The sequence below is a fragment of the Hakea prostrata genome, unplaced genomic scaffold, assembly GCF_041222555.1.
Source record: "Hakea prostrata isolate BN-2017 unplaced genomic scaffold, UWA_Hpros_2 contig_185, whole genome shotgun sequence".
NCBI classification, from domain to species: Eukaryota; Viridiplantae; Streptophyta; class Magnoliopsida; order Proteales; family Proteaceae; genus Hakea; species Hakea prostrata.
In genome coordinates, this window is record NW_028291304.1 from 77,501 (window position 1) to 84,490 (window position 6,990).

The following is a 6,990-nucleotide window of genomic DNA, read 5'->3' on the forward strand; positions in this document are numbered from 1 at the left end:
TAAAGTAATTATGGAATAAGATAAAATCTTCTTTGTGAAGTAAAAAAAATGATAAAATCTGATTTTTTTTTTGTTAAAAACGTTTCTCAACCCATTTGTTAATCGACTCCTCTTATTTTCGCTCCCCTCCAACGGGACACATGCCCTCACCTAGATTTATATAGTCACATTTACATTGAAATCGAAGGTGGTTGTATCTCTAACCTCAAACCAGTAAACATTTTTCCTTATCATGATTTGCACCGTCAAAATCACATCGAAATACAAAATTGATCACTACCCATCTTGTCCCAACGAGTGATCTTTCTAGTTTTTAGGAGATCCGCAAAGACCCATTCTAACGATTCCATGTTCCAATCTGCTTTCTATTTCTATTGGGCGTTCTCTACTCAATGAAGTCATTGTAAATGATGTTTTATAAGAAATTGTTGTTTAGAATTTGAAATCTATCTTAGGTGACGATGAAGTTATGATAAATAACGACTCGTGTCTATGCGGTTAGAACTAGCAAGGGGTCAAACTGCTAGTTCTTGCATTACGGTTGCTTTTGGCAAAAGTCTTTGTAGATGCAAACCCGTCTTTTTTTTTTGGTCAAGAACTAAAAGCATGACATTAAGTAAAAGAGTGTAAGCCAGGAGACCTGGACAATAAAGAGACATCAACCATAAATAAAGGTGGGACATTCCACCATGAACGAGAAAGGGAAAGACGACAAGCTCCCTTAGCAAGAAAATCTGCAAAACCATTACTAGACCTAGGAACAAAATTGAAGATAACTACATTAAAACTCATGACAATCCGCTGAATCTCAGAAATAAGACTAATACTAGACCAATCTAAGGAAGCACTAAATCCTTGAAGTCCCAAAACAACCGGGAGACAATCAGAGTTCACTTGGATGTGAGATATCCCAAGTGAAAGTGCCAAAGTTAAACCATCTCTCACAGCCAGAAGTTCCATCAATGAAGCTGAGGGGCCAAACCCATTGGTACATTGTGCAGCGACAAAAGATCCATTGGCGTCCCATAGAATGCAGCTCCTCCCCCTCCCTTTCTTGTGTTGCTCTCCCACGCACCATCCACAAAAACTTGAAAACAGCAAACATCTCCTAAGTGGTTTGCAACTGAAAGTGTTTGCTGATGATCTGGAACCTGAGAAGCATTTAAGAAATTTTGGATATCTGCAAATAAGAAAGAGAAGTGATTCATCGTGTAATGAATGGAAGCATCTATACCACGAAAAATAGCTGCATTCCTAGTATTCCAAATACACCAAATCAAAGCACTCAGATTTGGTTTACTCGGTCCATATCTCCACAACCCTTAAATTTTGATTGAATAAAAACCATCCAATCATGAAAATGGTCACCTCTAAACTCATCCACATTAATGCGAAGAGGAGAAAGTTCCCAACAACGCTTTGCATGAGGACAAAATAATAGAGCATGACCCACATTTTCAACATTATGACCACATATCAAACATAATGGAGCCAGAGTAGCTTTTCTAGCAAATAAAGAACTACCAATTGCTATTGCCTCATGAGAAGTTCTCCAAAGAAAATGCTTGATCTTAGGGAGGGTGGGAATATGCCAAATTTGATTCCAAAAAATAGAATGGGTAGATGATGAAGCAGTATTACCATGAGCATTTGCCATAACCAAACATTGGTAATATGCAGATTTAACCGAAAACTTACCATTTCTATTTTTGTACCAAATCCAAGAATCATTAGTAATTATAGACAAGAGAGGGATGGTAAGAATGGCTTCTACCTCAATGCAGATTTGGGGAAGAGGTAGAGATTAGAGGAGAGAAAATGGAAAAAATTCAAGGTCAATCTGTCCTGCTAGGCATGGACCAGGCCATTAGTGAACTACATTATTCATCTTCCTATGAATAAATAGAAATTACACCGTGGCACAGATGAGGCAAATAATAGTTGATATAATTTCCACGTTTAATTTTACTAGTTTTTAAGTTTGGAAAGATGTACTTATTTTATCTTATACGTAAGGGTGAATGGATCGATCCAAATGGAAAAGTTAAGTTCTCTCACTGTAGTAGGTTCTTATTATTTCTCTCTTTCACGGGTTGTAGAGGGCTGTTGTACTTCCACTAGAGGTTTATTTGTTATTTCGGATTTTTTTTTTTGGCACCTACTTTTACCTAATCCTTCAGTGCTTTGACCATTATATTTAATGCATTTTCTTTTAGATATCTCACATAATTCTCATCTATATCTTTTCCTAATTACTTTATTTGTATTTCTTAAGCTAATTTAACATGCTTTTCTTGACACTACAAAGAGAATCCTTACCCAGTTAGTAACCAAGGAACGAAATCTCGGTGGATCCGTTTGGTTCGCTGGTTGCCAAAACCAGCGAAACGGAAATCTCGGCGTAGATTTCATTGATAGGTTGTTGATTTTAATTAAGTGTAGTGACTTTTTACGGTGTGGGTTTAATGTGTAACGTGAAGGTTTTATAAAAAAACCATTTTTTCAGTAAGAAATGAATGGGATTGTGTCAGTAGCATTAAATATGTTGAATCAGATTTTATAAAACAAATAAAATATCATCAAGGTGACAACATGTGTGGCTACAAATGTGACACTCAAGCCACTTTTAACTTTAAAAAAAATTTATTTTTTAATATTGATGGGAGAAAGTGGGAAGACAGCACATCATCTTCTTCACTTCTTTCTTCAGTTCCTGTACAGAAACCGTAGGAAAGCCAAAGAAAGCCAAAGAATCAGCGATTGAAAAGTGAGTATTTTACAGTAATAGAGCGAGAGGTCAGAGACTCAGAGGTCATCTACTATTGTTTCTTCAGAGATTTTTGATCTTGTACCTGTTGGTTCTGTTCTCCTTTTCTTCTGCTAAATGGTGGTTTCGCCGGTGAGATTTGACTATGAAATGAACCAAAGAGGCAGAGAAAGAACGTAGCAGTAGATTTACCATTTCTGACGATATTTTGCAGGTTGGATGGCGATTTTTGACAATATTTCAAGAATTCGATAGTTTTCCGGCGATGTTTAGCGACTTTCCGGCGAAATTCTTGAATTCTCGTTTCGCCCACCTATATCGTTTCGCCCTCCGGCGAAACCAGCGAATTTCGGCGATATTTCGCCGAAATTCGCTTGAAACTAAGTTCCCTGGTTATAACCCTCTTGAAAATCTCCACTAAGGAAAACTTTGCATGATGGTCTTAATAAATTATAATATGATTTCTTGTTTGATTAAAAAAAAAATTTTATTGAGGGTGGGGTGGGAAAGGAATAAGGATGGTTGTTTATCATCTAAAGGAAAAATTATAAGTCAGCAATATTTAAAGTTACAATAATTAATATCTTAGCAATTTGTAAGTTGACACGTACAACAATGTGAGTATTTTAGTTGAAGACACGAATATATGGTGAGAAGTTAAGTGTTTTGGTGGAAGCTGCCACCAGTAATGTTTGGTGGAAACTCTCACCGTTGTTTATGACTGAAAATTTGTTTTCAATTCCAATAATGGTTTGCTCGAAAGCCTTTATTTGAATAATTTTTTTCGCTTCTTTTGAAAGAAAATTTGTTGGGAAGAAAAAACATAAATCCACTGTAGTTTAAGTCATGAACTGATGTGACTTAAAAAAAAAGTGAGTCTCCTAAAGTCTTTGATGGTCTTTAAGGCCTTTACTTAAAAAAAGGTATCACCATCATGCTTAGAGCACGGTCACTTTCTTTTATATTCACAATTAATATCATAGTATTTTCTATTTTATTTTTTAAATATTTTTCTTCATTCATTTCTACCATCATCTTTTTTCCATTGAGGTAAAATTTCAATAAGTTTTTTTTTACTAAAAATGAAATTTCTATTGGTATAGCAGAGGGAGCTTGAGATGGCCTCCTTCAAGCTGTTGTTTTAAACCACAAAGACATTGCTATTTTTGGCTAATAGATTGGCAAATTTTTTTTTTTTTGGGTAAACGTGGTCGTTAAATTTATTTTTTTTTGCTAAATATTAATTAAAGGTAAAAAAAGAGGGAAAGAATAAATAAAAATAGAACCAGCGTTCCGACTTCCGAGAGTAGCAATGATGAAAAATTAACGCGTAATGGACGGTTGTCTTGAACTTTTCATGACAAAAGAAATATTCAAATAATTCCACATTTCCAACCGAATCAAATTTCTTTTCTTTTTTTGTTAAAAAGATACAAGAGTTTGTTTGGACTCATATACCATTTTACGACCTACCAGCGCGTATCAGGTAAAGGTACAAGATTCTTATTCTATTTCACTATACATTTGGTCATCGTCGTTGAGCAAACAAAAAAAAAACCAAAAATAAATCCTCATTTATATTATAAATTACAATTTTATAGAATTTCCTATATGATTGCATCATCCCTGATTTTGAATAGAAACATGTAGAACGCCCCTTACACTACAAACCTTACAGAAAGGTTTACGACACCATTACTTAATGATCAGAATTCAAATTATCTTATTTGACAAACACTAAAATAACACAAAGGCTCCCTCCCTCCCTCCCTGACTTAAATCATATTTCTTCTAATGTCCAACTTTACCATAGATGTAATGAAAGGAGGAATTTCTTCGCCCTTTACCCATTTTAATCTGCTGCGTTAATGGCTTGGTTTATGAAAAGCGCTAGATAGGAGAAGCGACCGCTTGATAGTAGTAGTGCCCAGAAAGGCTGGTCAGAACTGAGTTGAGAGCCGTATGTAGAAAACAAGGAGTTTACTTGAGAGAGAGGATATGCGACAATTCACAAGTCTGATTGATTTTGTAGTTTGTACCCATGGGCCATGGTCAGAGAGACTTGTAGCCTTCAAAAGCCCTCTTCCCTTCCCCTTCCCTGGTTGATTTTGTAGTCTCACCTCCGGAAGTGATATGCAAAGAAATAAAAGAGAAAAAGGACTGACTGATGGAGTTGGCAACTGGGGAAGAACGACTGGGATTCCAGATCTATAGATCTCTTTTGACAGCCAGCGTTTATGGAGAGAGAGAGAGAATGATGTTGAGTGTAGTGGACCTTTTCATAGGATTTACAAAAGAGAGAGGGGAGGTTTCGGGTGATTTTCGCCTTTTCGGTGTATGTAGAAAAGTCTCTATTATATTATGTTAAGTTAAACAAACCCAAACCCGGACCTGGACCCCACCGCTACTCTCCGCGTTATTCAAGCCTTTTATTTATTTTTGGTAGAATTCAAGCCTTTTTTTTTTTTTTTTTTTTTTTTTTGGGTAATGGGAATTCAAGCCTTTTCTACAAAGCAAAGCAAAGAGGTTACGCCTCTCAGTTCCAACGAATCTGAATTCGCGTTCCTCTCTTTCTCTTTCTCTTTCTCTCTCTATAAATAAGGTTTTTCCATCCAACCACTGCTCCCAACCGGATTAACACTGAACCCCTAGAACGTTGACCCATCGGAGATGAGTTACTACAACCAACAACAACCTCCCGTCGGCGTCCCTCCTCCGCAAGGTACGAGTCTCTAGTCTACAGATGATCCAAAATCCAAAAAGGTTTCTTAATCTAGGGTTAGGGTTTTGGTGATTTATTTATATTTGGATTCCGTTTCCTCGTTTTTATGGGATAATCATCTTGGTTTGTGCCTTTGTGGTTTGTGTAGATCTTGATTACTTACTTGAATTTGGTTCGTATCCATCTTCTAATCTTCTATTGATTTGTATTGAATAAACAGGCTATCCTCCGAAAGACGCCTATCCTCCGCCAGGATACCCTCCACAGGGCTATCCTCCTCAGGGCTACCCAGCACAGGGCTATCCACAACAGGGCTATCCACCACAGGGCTACCCTCAGTACCCCTCCACAGCAGCAACAACAGCAGCAACAGAGCAGTGGTTTACTTGAAGGATGGCGGCCGCTTTCTCTCTCCCTCTCTCTCTCTCTCTCTCTCTCTCTCTCTGTGCGATCACTCTGATTCGATGTTATTAATGTTTGCGCTTCACCATTTTTGCTGTTCACGATCTGGATTCTATGTTAGATGTATTTTATTTTCGCCCTAAACCATTAATGCTTCAATAATAGGGAGGGAAGAGTCATGAGTCCCGATCTGGATTATTCCAACCTTTGGAATTTTGGATCGACTATTATGGAGTTGTTGTGTTGGATCTGAATAGTGGACTCATCACTTGTTGCCTGGGTGGAGATTATGCCTAGGGTTGGACTAACCAGAATCACTTTCCTCTTTCGACGATTCTTAGATATGAGATTTCTCTCTCTCTCTCTCTCTCTCTCCTCCCACACATACACTACAGTCTACCACACAAGCACGAACAATGAAATCGGCATAAAGAAAAAATAGCTAAAAATTCTAATTTTCTTGACGGACAGTTTGGCGGCCCTTTGCTGTTGCTGCCTTCTGGAAGCATGCTTCTAAGGATTCGTGGAACGCGGAGCTGAAAGAGCTGGTTTGATATGAACAGAAATTGCCTACGCTTACGGGATGATGATTGTGATGCCAGCCAATTTGTGCAAACTGTAATTTGTTCAGATTCTTCTTTTTTTTCTGTTCTTCCTTTTCCTACCTTTTACCTACAATATGATTTGTAACACTTGATGGCTTTTGAAATGATTTGTTTGAGGAGAATAATTTGATTTTTAGCGGTGGGTTTTGGTCCTCTTCATCTATGAATGACGAATACATTATAGGATATCCGACTGATTGAATGGATTATAAGAGAATATGCGATAATTATTGATACCTTGTACTATAGCTTAATTACATATCAAACTCTACCGCTGTAAGCCTTGACTGAACCGTGTAGTTGGATGTTCCAATCATCCAGTTTGAGTATTTTTGGGTCAATCATCCAGTTTAGAAGCACAAGTTAAAAAGTCATTGCTTATATATAATATGCCTTTGTTTCTGGGCCGCGGATGGTGCACGATACAAACAGCGTGTTTTCTGACGTGACAATATTTTTCCATGTTTGATTCTCAAGGTTATACAAATTAGACT

General features: G+C 37.2%; 1 long non-coding RNA gene across 1 annotated transcript; it reads left to right on the top strand.

Annotated features, from left to right (window-relative positions):
• The first annotated feature begins 5,294 nt into the window (after nucleotides 1-5,294).
• Nucleotides 5,295-6,787, top strand: LOC148998693 (uncharacterized). The gene is made up of 3 exons (XR_016171127.1): nucleotides 5,295-5,489; nucleotides 5,710-5,885; nucleotides 6,363-6,787. It is a non-coding gene; the product is annotated as an uncharacterized LOC148998693 (long non-coding RNA).
• The last annotated feature ends 203 nt before the right edge of the window (nucleotides 6,788-6,990 follow it).